At 38.2% G+C, this 18,541-nt stretch overlaps 1 long non-coding RNA gene across 2 annotated transcripts; it reads right to left on the bottom strand.

Annotated features, from left to right (window-relative positions):
* Nucleotides 1–1,494: 1,494 nt before the first annotated feature.
* On the bottom strand, nt 1,495–14,300 carry LOC143897218 (uncharacterized). Of its 2 annotated transcripts, none has more exons than XR_013256878.1 (4): nt 13,823–14,300; nt 11,572–13,273; nt 1,695–1,824; nt 1,495–1,605 (listed from the first exon to the last, which is right to left on the bottom strand). It is a non-coding gene; the product is annotated as an uncharacterized LOC143897218 (long non-coding RNA). The 2 variants fall into 2 exon arrangements; XR_013256879.1 differs by having other exon boundaries at nt 1,706–1,824.
* Nucleotides 14,301–18,541: the final 4,241 nt, after the last annotated feature.

The following is an 18,541-nucleotide window of genomic DNA, read 5'->3' as shown; positions in this document are numbered from 1 at the left end:
GCAAGCGGAGTCAGCGAGCGAGACGCATTCGTACGCCCACGCGACTTCTCATTTGCATCGAACGACGAATTGCTCAGCTGCTTGTCGAACGCTGCGAAATTCAACGTTCCCCCCCCCCCCCACCCCCGGAATATTAGTTAACAGACGGTAGATCTGGCGTACTTCGACGTAAAAGTCTAACGTTAAATAAAGAATAGATGCCTCGAGATATCCTGCTTTTATATACTCCACTTTAATCTCGTGAAACGTTTATGCTGAGTCAAAGATAAAAATGTTAGATGCTATTGTTGAAATAAGTTGGATTAAAATCGCATCGAGTTCCATCTCCAGAGAATTTTGACAGGGACAAGATGTTGCTTCTACTTTTGGATCAATCAACTTCTCTCTAGAGATATTTATTTTTAAAACAAACTCGATATCGATTACATGTTTGCTCATAAATCTTATAACTCTTATATAAATCAAGCTGTATATTTAAGTGTATCCAAGTGTAGTCTACATTTCAGTTAAGGGAATATCATTAGAGCTAGGCTATTCGTATATATATATATACGCTTAATTAACGCTTTTCACTTCGGGTTAGACACGTTTTGATTGCGTCTAGATATTCGTGCATCGTGACATTCCGACGGTTTAATATCGTCACTCTTTAACGCACATTTTTAGCGCTATCGACAGTCTCGTGATACGCGCACGATAAACACGATAAAATTTAACTTTTTAACGACGCTATTAAAGATATAAGGTCACATTCTCAGAGATGGATAGACAGTCGCGACTTTTCCATCTTTTCTCTTTTACTTCGACAACGTATCTTCCTTAATGGTACTCGACAATACGTTTACTTAATCCTCCAATTGGTACGACGAAAGTCGTACGAGATGAAATATTAATTGCTGATCGAGTAATTAAACGTCGCCGTTGCGTTGCGTTGCGCTGAGGAGAATTTAATTGGTCGCGTTCGCCTTCGCGCGCGTACACATCCCGGTAAATTTTCGGCGGTGCCTCGGCGCGGTGCGAACGCATTCGTGGGGCGCGCTTCTTGCCAAATTGCGATCAGCTGCTTCGGCATAAATCTCCGACCGGTGTCAACGGAATACCTTCGCGCGGAATAAACATGCGCGCGCGCGAGAGAGAGGTATACGGAAACGGCGGGGAGACGGAGAGAAGAATTTATTGCGCGTTCCGGGATAAATCCCATAAGTGCATTAAAACGTGGGGCGAGTATAGTCGGTCCGGAGTCGGTCCGGAAAAATTGCGAGTAGAGACAAAACTGCGTGGACCGCGCGGTAACGCATTAAATTTTACCACTCGCGAATTATACGTGTCTGGTCGGATTTTCGTTTTCTGCACGAATGTAAATTTTTGTGATTACATTTTTTGAATCGTAAATTAACCGTAATACGAGTTTCCTATATAAAGAACGTCTGTATGTAAATATGCATTTCACTATTTCAGTATTTCATTATTTTCGTAGTTGTCTGTTTTCCGATGTTACACGGTTCATAACTGCGGTCAAGGTAGAAAATGAAAAACCTGTGCATTAAATTAATTAAAGTGAAAAATTACATTCTCCTTGTCGGCTGTTCTCCATTTGCGTTATTCCTAAAATTCAAATTAGAGAATTATCAGTTCAATTATTAAATATTAATATATGTTGTGTATTATTGTATTGAAAAAAGTCAATTATTTACTCAGTTTTTACCAATCGATTTTGGAGCAACTGAAAAATATTCCTCTCCCGTGGAGCTCGTTATCTTCATGTCGATTTGCGGTTCGTGATCGCGATGCGTCGACAACTCCCGTCAGTTGCTGGTAATACGACTAAAAAAAAAAGAAGTATCGTGGGTCCGCGATGCGCTTCGCTTCCTCGGCGCACGAAGATGTTTCGAAGGACAATCGAACGGGGTCAAAAGTTCTCGCGTTGCTACGCAAAACGTTACGAGAAGCCATGGAAACGAGCCGGTCGCGCAAGCGCCTCGCATTTTCCCTCCCCGCATTCTTCCCTCACGGTCCCCTCCTCTCTTTCGATTTTCCGCGATTTCCGGCTGAGCAAGTCGCGAGTTTTCCCACTTCTCGGCCTTTCAAATCGAAATCGACGTTGCCCTCTTCTCGTCCCGATGCGTAACGCGCTCCACCCGACATTTCTGTGCACGTTCGATACGACGAACGTTAATTTGCGTTATCGCGTTATGATGACCTCGGTGTATCGTTATAGGGGAGACCGGGGCTCGTTGGCACCGTTTTTACAATTTCGGCATTTGAGTTTTTATACAACTAATTATCATGATTAAACAGTACTAATATGATAGAGAGAACCTTTCTTTACATTTTCATGATAGGAACGCTCCTGTATACCGTATAGTTTCTTTGTAATAAATGAAATATGAACATGCTGCATTGTGGCCAAATTTTACCGATAGTAGGGTAAGTTGGCTATGCGACAAAAGTCCACGTTAAGGTATTCCTTTCATGACACCAAAGTCTTAAGAATTAACTAATTTTTTGGTACGAGAAAGTTAAAATGCATATCTTTACGCCAGAAGAAAATTAAATCACATTACCGAGCATATAAAGAAGAATTATGACTTTGAAAATTCGATATTTTATATGTGACGTTATCGAAAAAGTCTATTATCCACATTTCAATGTAATAATATGTTTATCAAATATCTTAAAATATTAAATATTAACTGCGCGCTATACATATTCGCTAAACTCTATACTTTCGATAGTGCCGATAAAAATACAGAGTCATCGAATATTTAAACAAAATATTTATGTTAAAAGTTGACTTGAAATGTGGTTTATAGATAAATATTTTTAATGGCGACTTTCAAGGAATTATTTGGCAACGCTGCAAGCTGTGCGCTCATATGTCACACTTCAGTTCATCACGTACGGTTTATTATCAACTTTTATTTTCACAACGTGTCCCTTATTTTTGCCCACATTACTCCTCACTTTATGTTTCTTATTACTCATTATTATTATAAAATCTCTTTTTGATAAAAAGAAAATGTCACAATATTCTTTGATTAATGAAATTGACACTTACCTTGACACTTTTGTTATCAACTTCACATTTTACAATCGGCGCCCTGAAAAGCGCAGCGTTGCCATATTGTTCTGACAGTCAAATTTACCAAAAAATGAAAAATTTCTAAATACACATAATATTTTTATTTTTTTCTTATAATTAAACATAATAATCAATTATAACTTGATTTTATATAAGTTGAATGCAATATACAAGAGTTTGCTGAGGCCCTGCTTAAGCGCCTACAAAATACGCTCCTCCGTAAAAGGAATACCTTAAATTAATGAATACGTAATAGAAACACACAACGCGCGGGTAACACATACGTACTTCTTGATAAAGATTGTATCTTTTAAAGTTATTTTGTAACGATCGAATATCAAAACGTTGTTGCAGAAAAATAATTGTGAACTATTTTAGATGTAGCTTTCTTCATCATAAAAATATTAATATAAATATATATTTAGCTTCTATCAGCATTGTAGATATTAAATCACGTGCTCAAACAGGTCTCACGCGCACGGCAACGACAAGTCAAGCTAAGCGTGTCTTGATATGAGCCAACATACCCCATCCCTACATACGTTTTATTTCATTCGTTTTATTACAATAAATTACTATTGTTAGTCAAAATAACATGTCGTATAGTAACAGAAACTTTTCTTTTAACTAATGATACGTCACTTTGATTTACTTCTCAAGCTGAAGAACATTAATACGATATTTTGAAACGCTCGAAAATTTACTTGTCACCTCTTGAATCAGACTTTTCTCTTTTTCTATTGTAATACTTGTCTGATTAAAATAAAACTTTGTGAAAAGTACCTATGTCATATAAGAAATATTTTGTGATAACTTTTCCATTTTTTTTTTCGCTATAAATACATAAACGGAACGCATTGCCAACTTGCCTCTTGTGCCAACGAGCCCCGGTCTCTCCTACCTCGTTTATATGTCATGCTTTTCGTTATTGGAATTTTTATTTTTAATGTGAACCTCATCCATGTGAAACTATGTCGAGTCTCTCTATTTTGAACATGAACATGTATATAATTTAAGAAAAAGAAACATCAGTTGAACGCACATGCCATGCTATCTTTCACGTTTTTAAATCGATAACTATAAGATAATGAGATTCGGAAACATTTAAAGACAGCATGTATTAAATGGAATTCTTAAAAAATAATTAGCAAAAAATTAACAAAATTGTTATTTTTTATTTACGTAAATGTTATCACCCATATTTTTATAGTATATTTGGTGCTATAATAAGTGTGACTTTTATATTTAACATTTATTAGCCGCAAATACGCTAAATGAAAGTAAGAATATCAGTAAACGAGTCAATAGGGGAAAATCGGCGGATGATGCATCGTTATCCTTTCAAGGGTGCGTGTGCAGCGGTGCAAGTGAAAATGGCGATGTCGCAACAACTATAATACGGCTGTTGACCGCTACGAAAGAACGAAAATCTGTATTCTTAACTTGCCGCAAGACTTTCTCATTGCTCGTTTAACAATACGAGCTACGTTTTTTAGTCAACTTAAATTGGTTTATTAATTTGCCTCGATGTACAGTCGGTATTTATTTTTTTTCTCATCTGATTATTGAAATAATTAATTTATTTTTCTTTTGCTTATTTCACATATATTTTTTAATTAAAAGACAGCAACGGTCAAGTTTGTCGAACCTTTGAAAATATAAATAAAAATAAAGAACAATATATATTTGTCACTTTAGTTAATTAAGTAAAGAAAAATCAAACCCCCCCGTCTTAGTTTTTATACGGATTATAATCTCAGCATTGAAATATTGATACAGTTGAGAGAAGCGCATATTCACTTTTTAATTAAATGTAACCGAGTAAAATAGCATTTAAGTGTCGCGGCGAATTATATATTTTTACCATATGACGATCGAGATTATAGCGTGCAGGAAGATGTTTGTTCGCTTACTCGTGTCTTGGCGATAGTGATCGATTGGTCAACGGAACACCACGCGACGAATATTGGGTCAAACAGCGCGATCTAAGTTCACCACTCGACGGCTAAAAATGGTGCCACTGTTCATTGACTTCAAGGATGACTTTAATCAATTATATTATTTGCGACTAGGCGTAGAGTGGCGTAGTTCTCTCCCGGCCGTGTCGCAAAAGCCGATACCTGCGCTCATAAACCTTAATCCTTCACGCTGTTGTCTCTGATGCGTCGGTCACGCTACATTTCGCCGTTTGCGTGCGATAGATTGCGTGCAACGATGTATATATGGTCTGTCATTGCATCCTATCTGTATATTCATTACCAAGTGACAGTGAAAACCTATCTCTCTTATCCCGGACGACCGTCCATGCAGTATTTTTTCCAAGATCTAATTTATTTTAATTTAGGAAGGCAATCTATTAAGTTTTTTGATATTCAAGAGCATATACTTTTTCTGTTTAAGATTTTAATATTTTTATATAATATTATATGTTAATATATATAATATGCTGAAATTCAATTTACTGTGCATATTATAGAAGTTTTTTGTCCATGATTACGTCATACCAAGAAAATCACGTTATAAAGCTATCCAAGAGTTTATAGCGAAGAATATAAGAAAATTATTCTACTGAATCTGAAACTTCATCGTAGTAAGAATCTTTTCTATAAATTGTATTTATGTTGATAAAAGGATGGTTGTGAGAGTCAGACGCTTCCTGCTGTGCGTAAGTTATGCAAATTCACTGATTTATTTTCAGTGCATTATACATTCGTACGTTTCGGCCTATATTTATGTCTTACATTATGTAGATGTAAATAATCTGTGAAATGTAAAAAAATTTCCAGTATATTATTAGATTTTTAATATATGAACTCTCGAACCTTAAGTATCTTTGTTTACGTGTCTATTAATTTGTGCGGTATGTACTTTCTTTCGTTCATCGAGAACAATGGTATACCTGAACGTCAGCGCAGATTTACAGCGAAATTAGTTAATATCCGTTTTATCTACCTGACTAACTTCCGCGTTTGGCTTGTCGTATCCGCGGCGCATCACCGCACTTCATTTCACACGCTCGATAGCTTTTTGATAGCTGATTGGCAGTGCCTGCAGTCTATGGCCTTAATCGACCGATTTTCAACGACAAAACCTTTCTCTTCTGCACCATTTGTACGATTTACTGTTGCGCTTCGGGCCGCGCAATTATCGCCAGCCCTGCCTGAAAATCGTTTTGTTCCGTCCACATACGCACAAGTGCGCCGTAATCGCGTTGAGGACTCCATTTCCCTGACAAATTTCCAACCGCGAGAAATGAAGACGCATTGCGAGTTTTAATCAAACGTTTAATTAAATTTAAATTTACAAGAAACCAGTATTCCCTCTCGCGTGCATCGAGCTTAAATTATAATTACAAATTAACTTTTTTTTTCTTCCATTCTTTTCAAGCTATTGCACTTGCGCGGGTACTTGATCATTCGTGACGATAATTGTATGATGAACAAATAGAAACAGAAAAATTAATTAAAAATATGATCGTATCTTTCTTTTAATAGATATTGATTATTTTGTATAATAAAGAATAAGAGAGAAAGATATCGAATATGCCGATTATTTTTACATTATTTCTACATACTTTTTTAATAAGTATTGTGCTTATTATTACGATAGAAGTCGTAACGTGATTCGTTTATTTATGCGTGAATGAACGCCCCAATCAATCAGAAATGGTCTGCTTTATATCGCGGATCGAATTCTAATATTAACTATTACATTTTTTTTCTTGCGCACGCGGTGCGTTCGTTTCACTTCACTTCACTCGCTCGATAGCCTTTCGATAGCTGCTTGACATTGTCTGCAAACTACGGCCCCAATCGATCTACTTGAAACGACAAATTTCTTCTTTCCGCATCGATTCGCCATTACGGTTAGCAATATATATATAAGTGTCTCCTTATTGTCTAATAAAATAGATTCGGGGGGGGGGGGAAACTTTAAGTCGATTAATCCTTACGCACGTGGAGGAAAGGATAAATATTTCTTCGCTTTAGAGCGGTATAAGCTTTTTTGTTTACCGTAAACCGTGATAACCGCGCGTATGAGCTTATCCGAGATTTACGCAAGTAATATAAAAATAACAGGGGTTCTTTCTCAAAGCTAATTCGCAAACTCCGATATACGAACTTTTCGGCGGATCTAGCGAAAATTCGTGCTCAACTTGTTGTCGATCTTCGGCAACTAACATCCCCGTGCCGGCAATCTCGATGCATCACTGCACTTCACTGCACATATCTCGTGCGATAGTCTTTTGATAGCGGGGCCTGCAGTCTATGGCCTTAATCGAGCAATTCCAAACGATCGACCTCAAACCCTCCCTCTCGTCACTCTCTTTCTCTCGCTCTCGGTTTATGCAACCGGCACATGTTGCACTTTAGCCCGCGTCGCGTCGGTGCAAATCGAGATGCAGCGCGACCTCGGGAGTGCGCGTTCAGCTTCTCCCCCATTGTAACGGGACGGACCGTCGTTTACGATGGACGTAACTCGAACTCGGTGAATTCAGGGATGTTAAAACTCGGGGGATAAAGTTGAAGAATTTTATTAGCGCGGGAACGCGCGGACGAAAAATTGTAGGAAAAGAATTCAAATATCTTGGAGTGCCCTTTAAGAGCGTGGCTTCACGTGGTTTATATGCCGTGACTGTCTCGAAAGAGTTAAAGACTTGAAAATTCAATACGTGTCAAACCCCAAAAGAATCTTCCATCATGAAAATCTCCCCGCAAGCTCAGAGATTCGCAAAAATCTTTAATCCCACAAATTCGACGAAGATCGTTTGTCCAAAAATGAATCGCGAGAGATTTCTTTATCAATTTTTTTTTTTATTAATCTTAAACGATCGTTTGTATACGGTACACCAATACATACGTGGAGCGTTACTTCACATCCAAATGCGTGACAAAAATAACATCGTAACTTGGCAAAAAGATCGAGTTACCTAACGATATTTTTTAATCGGTCACCACCGCTGCATCTCTACGGGTCCAAAATTATGCTTCTCTTCTTTCTCGCGTCGCGATATTACCTTTGCCGCCAATCACTATAGTCATTCGATCCCGAAAAGGGAGCAGTGGGCCGAGATCTGTCGACGGATTCGCAAGTCACGCGGCTTAATGCCTCACGGAGATATCCCGACGTCATCATGTCGGCCGCGCGAATAAAAGCGACGGAAAAAATGCACAAGCCTGACGTAATTCACCGTGCACGTTGCCGTGTTCTAGAGGAGCAGACTAATTAGACGTTGTTAGCCCGTAATGAGGAGGTCCCTTGCCGCCCGCGAGAATCGCTCTTACATGAACGCGTACGCAAATCGCCGCGAATTGACGGAGGAAAATTGTCGGCCAATATCGGTCACGAAAGCAGCATTGAAACGAACCGTGTCTAGATATATATAGATGCGCATACCGACGAATAAAGTATCTTGTTAAACGAGCACCAAAGTCTTCGAATAGAAACGGCACAGCATAATTTTTAGTTCAGTAATGTATTAGCAGTATTAGAATTTTTCTCAGTTTTTTTATTACGATTTTTTTTATTAATTATTTTTTTGTTTAATCATAGACTAACGTGCATTATAGCGTTTTATCGTTGATGTGTGAACAGTGTGAGATGTTTCATAAAATTTTATAAAGATATAAAAGAACTTGAAAGAACCAGAAAGTCTTATGTCTGTTTTCACCAACGTCGTTTAACTTTAATCTTAGTTTAATTCATTTTTTGTCTTTTTCTAACAGTCCCCGTTAAAAAGAGACGAAGAGTGAGTTAAACTAAGGTTAAAAGTTAAACGACGTTGGTGAAAACGAGCATTAGATTTCTATAAATGTATAATATTTAATTATATGATCTTATCTATATCGAGGCACGATAATAAAATCTTTTAATCTTGTCTTTTAGATACATTATCAGTCTTAATCAGTTGAAGTGTCTTCATTTTAATAATTTGTAGACCCGGAAAAAATCTAGATACATCCACACGCGAATTTTTATTTACGAACAAACGATAAACGTCGCGATATTGATTTAAATGATTTATTGTTTGTTCATAGATATAAAAGATAATAGATCGAAGAACGATTTCAATCTTTTTTTCTCTTCCAGCGTGCGATAATCAAATTGTTATATTTATATATTGGCACCCACACGTCTTAATCTTATCCGCGTGTAAGAAGATAGAATATCCCCTTTAATTTTATCCGATCCGCGTAATGTCTTAACAACACCGGCGTCTACGATGATCTACGATGGAGCCGTGAGGCGGAATTATTTCGGGAAAGATCGAAGATCGCGCGGCACTTTTTCATTTTTATCGCGACAAGGGGGAGATCTGCATTGCGACACTGTCTCTCTCCTGCTCTTTTTGGAAGCTCAGTCGGCATCCTCGTTTATCCGATTTCAGCGCGATGATCTATACGCCATAACTCTGGCTATCCCATCCCCTTCGGAGGCTTATGTGCGTATGGATCACCCGGATTGGAGGAAATAAGAGCGTGCGGATCGAAAAATCGAGTGATCTAAATTTGGGGATAATGTAAAATGCTATCTTGCGTGGGTGCGTAAAAGAAAAGTATGTTCAAGACGATTCAATGGAATTTTTTTTTCGATAAATTAAAAATTTGCTTTTTTTCTATTTCAAGATGAATGGCAACTCCTTTGGTGGAAGAAAATATTTTTGAGCATTGCAAAAAACTGGATGTCTGAAATATCAGAAAATGAATTTTTGAGAAATTATAAATGACAAGAAATAATGATAATTTTATTTAATATCGTCGATTATCGAGCATCGATATTTGTTTGCCATATTTAAATATATTGATCTTGTGAGTTTTAAGCAAATAATTAGCAATAATTAGCACGAAAAAAATGTGTGCAAAAGTTCAAAAGTTTTCTTTGAAAACATTTCAAGAATAATATTTTAAAATCTTGACTTTGAAATATAATTTACGATATATAATATAAAAAAAATTATAGTTTAATTGAATTTTAAGTTGAAGAGACTTTATACGCATTTCAGGAGTGAGTTGTCGAAAACTTTCCTAGAAGCAGGTGCGACCTTTATTAAAATCGGATCAATCACTGAACTCGAAACCATGATAAAGCCATCACGAGAAATCTTGAACGTTAAATTCACCCATGTAAAATCTTCAATTATACCTCTTTATCCCCAGTCGCGCCGTTCTCTAATCGATATTAGAGAGAACCGCGCTCCTGAAATTCTCTCAACGCGCTACCGCGCTCAACGCGTTCAAGTGTTCGGTCTTGGCCGGTTGCTGCACGCTCGTCAAGGATTTCGCATCCTGGGCGTCGATGACGTCGCCCGTTGTCCAAGGGTCGGAAAACTCGGAAATGGATTGGACGCCGGGTGGGGGTAAACGAGGCTCTCGTGTGGACGCGCACGTAACCCGCCGACGCATGTATATAGTCGCGCTATGCAATTTGTCATCCGACAGTCGCGTATATCTTGTGGCATTATCGATCATACGACGAGATCTCCTTTCCTGATGACATATCTTTTTTCTTAGGCTTCTCGACTGCTGCAAAAACAAATGTGTTATTTTTACACATTTTAAGTGCGTTATTCAATTCATTGTAGACACTTTTTACACACTTTATCCGTGTGTAAATTAAATTTACTTCAGGTGTGTTTTTAATTTATACACGATAAAACGTGTAAGAAGTCTACAATGAATAATGCACTTGAAATGTGTAAAAGTAACGCACTTGTGTTTGTGCAATCTTCAAAAATAAAGATATCATTAATTATAAAATAAAGTTACATTAACGTCACATTAAAATTCAAAAGTGTGCCACGTTTTATTATAAAAGTGGACGCCACGAAACAACTTATATATACAAGTTATGCAATGTGCAGTTCCGTCATTATTCTTATACCATCGTTCGTCATATTTTAAATTTGAGAAACGGATCTCATCGGATGCCATCTATATCGAATGATCTGATACCAACTTCCTTTAACACGCTTAAACTGTGTTGCTTTTTTTCCGTGTTATTTTCGCTCGTGTATTATTATCAACGTGTGTTGCATCGTAGAATATGTGTAAAATAGTATTTCGCGTATTGATTCAACACGCTTTATGTGTGTTCGAATTAACGCGTTGCTGATATTGCTTCGAGAAAGTGTGTACACCTTCTAACTATGTTGAAACTACACGCTTAGGTGCGTTGCAGAACGAATAAGTGTGTAGTATCAACACAGAAGTCGCTCAGTACACGTGACAAAGTGCGTTATGCTTTATTTCCACACACATTAAACGCACGTCGAACACACTTATTTTTTGTAGTGTGTCTCCGCGAGATATCGTTGATATACCGGCCGTTTGATGCAATGACCGCGTGGTTCATTGGCTATCTGTAATTAGCTGCTTTCCGCCTTGCTTAAACGCTCGAGACTCGAAAATTTAACACCACGTCAGATGCATTGGCACACGCTTGTTTATAAGTATAATATATAGTGTAATATTTTTCTGTGCACTCCCTACCTCACAACTGACGTTCTTTCTGACGCAGATTCTGTCGTCGCTGCTCGCGCGATATTTATCGTCGTGAAGGCGCGCGTTTTGTCCTCGACGCGTCCGTTCGGTGACACTTTGTATAACTCGCCGTCGTGCACGCTCGTACGTGCATTGCCGCTCGTATGCGCGAGCTCGGTATCAGGTCGGTCGATTAAACTAAAATTAACTCGTCCAGTTCGCGCGAGCGAGTTCCCTCTTTCGGAACACGTTCGAGCATCGCGCTCACGACGCTCACGTCCACGTGTCCTTACGTCGTCCTGGAACTGCCCCTAAGGAACCCCTCTGCTTTACCCATGCATCGTGCGCTTTTGAAAACACATTGATGAAATAAAAATAACACGATCTTTTATTAACTTTATTTTTAATAACACATTTGTAGGAGACTAATTAAAATTTTGAATCTTGACAATCTTTTACATTATTCATTTATTGTAAATTTCAAGTTTTGTGATTCAAATTTGCAACATATTTTAATTTTTTGTTTACTTAAAAAAATTTTTATATTAGCCAAGTTTATCTTTTGAATAAATAATTATATTTTTAAAATTTTACATATTTTATTTTCTAAATTAATTACTATTAATAAGGATAATTATTTATTCTGAATTAGAAGTCTTTCTTCGAGGCATTCCTTTGAAAATCATATTTTACCATTGGCGACTTGACTCGACGGAAGAACATCTATATACAATAATTATTAGTCGAAAGTTTATTATTAATTACAATATTTATTTATTCATAAGTACATATAATTTCGCAGGTACCTCGAGGCATTTGTCTCGAATTAATCCCCAGCGTTCATTCGAGAATGTATTTTTATCTGAATAATAATGAAAGATAATCAGTCTGGACTTTTTTATTCTTCGACATCTGTCGATAAATACGTATTTTTATCCCCCCGAGGCGCTCTTTATGAATCTATTTTACTCCCATATCTGAGAGCGTACTTCTGTCTCGAACGAGATTAATGGCTAATATCGATTTAGTACAGAAATGTTGTATAATCACTACTATATTAGAATTTATCTTATTTTTTTCCTTCATAAAGTGCATTGCCTAACGATTAATTTTTTGTCATTTCCTTATATAATTCCTTATATAACACGGTGATCTGGACAACGATTCTGTCATCGATTTGAATTCACGTGAAACATAATGACACTTAAGTATATACACGTTGCGCTTAAAGATAAGCGTTTAAACAAATAAAAAGTGTTATAATATTGAACATCGCTTCGTAATATACCTACTTTTTCATGCACTTAAACAGAATTTTCAGAGTTTTTGTTGAGAAACGTTTCTTTCCATGACGGGCATATCATCAAACAGAAATTTTCAAAGTTTTTATCGAAGATATTGCTCCGGTATGAACGACTTAAATCTCGATGTTAAACTTTTTAACATCAAATTTATATCAAAAACGTTATTTACGCAGATTTTACAAGAAAAACACTGAAAGTTAAAAAATATCGCGCAACAAAACTTTTATAAAAATATAAAATTTTCTCACTCTCAGGTAGATCGATTATCTCGATCGGTTAGTAACGCGTGCGCTTTATATTGCGTCATGAAGAAATTAATAAATCTCGATCGGTCCGTGATGAGAATTTGATCAACGTCTGAATTCGATTATCGTCTTGCCCGACCGCATTGCATCCGTCGGTGCATTCTGGAATATACATATTTTATTTAGCCGCTGCGGTACCTTTCTATTCGTCGGTGTTTAAAAATTTTATTTAGCCACCACGATTTATCGTCGGGCGTACGAATTTTTTAACGTCACAAATGAGAGTTGGAAAACTAGAAATATTTAACACTCAAGGTACGCTGCAAATGTAAGCTTGATATTTATTTCTTCGTCCACTTTAATTTTTATTTAATTCTTATTAGATTTAACTCTTATTAGATTCATCTAATTTCAAGCTTCATACATCTAATACGAAAGTAGCTCGTAGTTGTCATTATGATCAAACAGGCCTATAGTGATGAGCGTGCAATGAGAATACGAATTAATGACGCTTACTTTCTACTCCATTCGTAGCTAAACGCACGCGAGTATGATTTTTCCAACGTAACGTTTACGTTTTGGACAAATATATACAAAATGTGAGTTACATTTCGAACCCGGCGTCGGAAACCGGATTATATATGATCGACTTTCGATAAATCTCTTAATTTTTATATAGTAACAAAGTAGTGGCGCATGATTAATTTATACCTTGATATTGATTTTCTGTATTTCTTGTTTCACGGAGTCGATCAGCCTGAATTCCGAGAGGTTCACTTACTTAACGTGAAAACGCGCGTCGGGAACGCGAGGCTTCCCTATACGTCGCGGCGTCGTCGCGACGACGAACGCGGTGAATAGCGTGCGGCGTGCGTGGACGCGCGCACGATTTTCTTTCGCCGTAATTTCCGTTGCAATTATAGTCTACGGCCGCGTTTCGGGAAATGCCGGGATGCACGCGACGGAGCTGCATTGATTCGCATCAGATACAGAGGCAGCGCAGCGGAGGCGCGCTCGGGGCGCGGAGGTCATGGGTAATCACCGTCACGTTGCTATGGGAAATTCGGGATTCCCCGGGTTAAAGGGTCGAGAAGATAGTCGGCCCGCGCGATCGAAAGGTTTCCACGGACAATCGCCATTTATAGCTTTATGCTCCATTGTTCCGTCGGAGCGTGCGGCGATGTTGACAAATTAAGGTAGGCGTCTCGCTACGTGCTAGTCATGTGACTGTTTGTAGGTTTTCACGTTCAGAAATATATTTCGGGCAATTTTTGCTAAGGGAAAAATAATTTTATGAATTATGGTGTAAAATTTCATACGTGCCAAAGTATGTTACTTTTCCAAATTATGTGATTTTTCTCATTTGACTCCGTTTTGATCGGCTGATCGTGCGAGTCGTCGAGAAAGGTTACAAGTGAGGTTACATCTCCTTTTCGATTGAATTTTGACAATTACTGAGAAAGGGTTTCAAAACGCATGACAGGGGTGTCAATTACTATCCAATTCGGCTAAGAAAGACGAGCCTCATAACCTGCAACTACAGTGATTAGCCAGCGGCTTGCCAAGTCTTCCCAACCTTACCTCGACCAAAAAATGTCTGCTCGATTACCGCATTTTCACTAAAATAAACTAAAAAATTAGCAGCGAAATCTCCGGTAAACTATATATTTTATGGTTGCATCGGATTCTTCGAAATCTAATGTACAAAAAGCAATGTTTTTTCTCACTTCATCTAATCGAAAAATGCGAAAAATATGTGATTGAAACCGTGATAGAGCCTTCTTTTTCTGGCCGTCTGTATGAAGTAATGCAAAATTTGTGACTTTCGAGATCGATTTTCTAGAGTAAATAGTCGGTAAGGAGCCACAGAAAAAATCGACTGCAAAGCTGATCATATAATTTGATATAAAATCCAAAATCGAAAACTTTATCTAATACATGCCCTGACGAGACGACTACCTTAATTAGCGTCGAATCAATCTGTTTGCAAATTAACTAAAAACGAATAAACTTGAGTCAATTAAATGAAATAAGTATAAGGAAAAAAGTTATATTTGTTTCCGCGATCCAAACAGAACGGGATATATAATATGGCCTTTATTAATTTTTTTTAATTAGACGATAATTGATGAACCTTATACACTTAATTAATTGCTCTGCAAACCGCACGCGGATATGCGCCAATTAATATTTGGTATTCGGTTGATTTTAATTATTTCTGCATCGCGCACGGCAAGAAATTTAAATTAAATTTATTGAAAGCATCAATTTTTATTCGCTTAAATTATTTCTTTTCTGTTTTTGCTGTTCGATAAAGTGCGAATAATCGAGTCGGCAGCGACGAATAAATTGCCGCTCGACAAAATTTTAAAGAATGTTACGAGCACAGCTATATAGATATCGCCATCGGTGAACCGGGGGGGGGGGGAGGAGGGAGACTCTCGTCATCGATGGCGATTGCGTGCCTAATTTACCTAATTATTGATATTCGAAATATTCCGCAGTTCGGCGAGTTATGTAACGGCGTATTATAACGCGACGCGTTTAACGACTTTTCGGCTCGGCTCCTCGTCGCGCGATTTTGCAAATTGCGACGATCCATCGCGTGCGACGTCTTATTCCTGCACCAGCGGCAATCCTCGCTAAGGAACCCGGCGATCGATTCGCGGAAGGTTCACGGGCTGTGCAACATTCGCGCGCGCGATCGAGATAAAAGGTAACTCGGCGGGTTTTTCGGCGCTCCTCGAATCGCGCGTCGACGCTGTCTAACTCCTTCCGTGACTAAACGGAGTAATTTTCGCATCTCGCGAAGAGTGTCCCGAAGATTCTGAATGTCTTAAGTGCGCTTGTTAGCCAGATACACGAGTGGCATGAATTACGCGAAAGTAGCCTTAAGAATATATCTGTATATATATTACTCTATTTACTTTTTTTTTTTAATTTTAAGTACAATTAAAATAAATTACGCCTGTCTAGTTTTATAATTTATTATGATAACTGATAGTAATTTTCGATTTTACCAACAGTATTCTAGACGAATTAGATGGAGGAGATGAGACTCCAGATAGGCTACATAAAAAGATAAAAAGTTCCAAGTTTTTTGTCATTACTTACGAGTTGCATTATATTTCCTTCGCATCAGTCATCTCCTTAGTTTTGCTTAAGAGGGGCGTTTAATAGAGACATAGAAATCTGGGTTATAATAACAGTATAGCTGAGCATGATTTTTGCAACGTAATGATAGACATTTCTCGGTACAGATAAATTAATGCTAAGCCAGCACGCACGATTGAGTTTCACTCGTCGAAACTGCGAAGTAGCATTCGCACTTATCGCCTCGTCTAAATCGCGTGGATCTCACAAAAGTCGATCGCAGAGAGGCAGTGCATTTGAATAAAATGTGATCGTGCAATTTTATCGATTTTAGTAGAATTTCGACTCTGGATTTGACAAATTATTAAAGAAGAAAAAATTTGCTTGCCTTGAAAAATTATCGCCTATGTTCTTGGACCATCGATTTACTCCGGCGTCGTTGGTGCCGTCTTTACACGTGCGACGCGTGTTATATAGTGACGATTAAAGAGATGCAGATAGGAGTCGACGTTTCGATGAAAGATAATCGCGGTACCCGAACGCGTGACGACGTTGATGAGTAGCGCGATGCGTCGAGAGGAAATCCGATTTAAATGGCTACGGTAGAGCTGATTATATAAAACTTAAAATCAAGTTATGCCCATATTTATCGTATACGCCTCGGTGAAAAATTGTACTTGGTGAATTATCGTCGCAATTTTTGCACAACATTTGCGGAATATTTTTTTGAATAATTGGCACGAACTGAACAGTAGCGTGAAGAGATCTATTATCGTGTCGTCGCGTGCGATAAAACTTTTGAAAAATATAGATTTTAATTGAGCAAATTAAACTGTATGAAATATGCAGAAACGTGTTTGCGCATTCTATTTTAACTGATCTTACTTCAACAGAAAAATTTGATTTCGCATTAGGAATTGTATAAAACATTTATTTGCCGATGAGTTCGTAGGCGACAAGAAGCGTGGCGACAAGAACCTGGAGAGGGAATTAAAACATTCTGTCCATCTATGTATTTTAAATTAAAATACGTAACGCGATCGCTCGCATAACACGGGCACGATGCGGCTTCCGTCGATCATTAAATGCAGCAGCACAGCACCGATGTGGACGGCCGCGCCCGTTTTTGCTCCATTTTGTTCCCGCGATACTTTCGTACCGCACACATCACGCGCGCGTGCAACCTGCGCTGCAACCTCGCGGAGCCTCGAAAACAACCGCTCTCCCTTGCTATTTATCTTGGCTGTGACACGGAAGTATCTAACCCTTTGGGACCTTCGGGTATTTTTAAGTTCGATAAACAAGTGTACGAGAGAGTAAACGAGAAACAAATGTTTTTTCTTTACGTTTTTTTTTCTCTGTCAATGGCAAGGGATAGATACTTATTATTCGAGTCCGAAATAATCGTCTGTCACGAAAATACAATAGTTGTTTGAGATTTTTATTATTACGATGCAAAGTCTAAAATATATATATCTAATTTTTTATATAAATATATAAATTTCGTCGTTTCTATTGATTGTAGAAGAGACGATAAGAGTATTTATAAACTCGCTCGACCTTTTAGCTATGTTCAAGTATTCTTTTCGCTTTGCGCTAGAACTTGTTGAGCGGGAGTGCAACGCGCTCGGCGCGGCGGATCGATCTTGGATTTTGCGGACGCGCGATCGAATCGGCCGCTCGCTCGGCAATTCGCGTCACGATCGGTGGAATTTGCGATCGCCGCTCGAATTCGCGGAGCAAACACCCGCCGCGAGCATCCGGGATCTTCGGGTTTTTGTCGCGTGTTATTTCAGCTGCCGGTTCGAATTGTACGTAGTTGGATATTATCGCGGATGCGATTCGCGAATGCGTGAGATTAGAGATACCTGATGGCGTGCGAAATCGCCGCGGAATGCGTTTCACTGTGCGTTTTGCAAATCGCATCGAATGAGAATGCAGAGCGAGTGTTCGGCACGAACGATGCAATCGGCGATCGTTATCGTTAGAAGAATGACGAGAGAAAACATTAATATAACGTTTGCTTTTTTTCTTTATTAAGAGACACGCAAGTCCGCGATACTTTCTTGATCATTGGAACAATTCGCGGGTAATCAAAAAAAAGTCGAGATTCACGTATCTCTGAAATAAACTTTTTTTTTATGAAGAAAACAGCTTTCGTTATTCATGTTGATCGTTTAGTTACGTTTCGTTACAATTCTTTTCAAAGGACATACTTCGCAAGCTTAAATAATCCCGAAATAGAACCGCCCTAATATTTCTGAGCAATCTCGCTTAAACATGTCCTCGCAACTCGAAAGGGTGCGTCGTCGAGAGAAAGAAAGAGAGAGGGGGGAG

This window comes from Temnothorax americanus, unplaced genomic scaffold, assembly GCF_048541705.1.
Source record: "Temnothorax americanus isolate GAGA-0224 unplaced genomic scaffold, ASM4854170v1 Scaffold2, whole genome shotgun sequence".
Classification (NCBI taxonomy): domain Eukaryota; kingdom Metazoa; phylum Arthropoda; class Insecta; order Hymenoptera; family Formicidae; genus Temnothorax; species Temnothorax americanus.
Note: the sequence above shows the minus strand (reverse complement) of the source record. Positions and strands in the feature narration are given on the sequence as shown.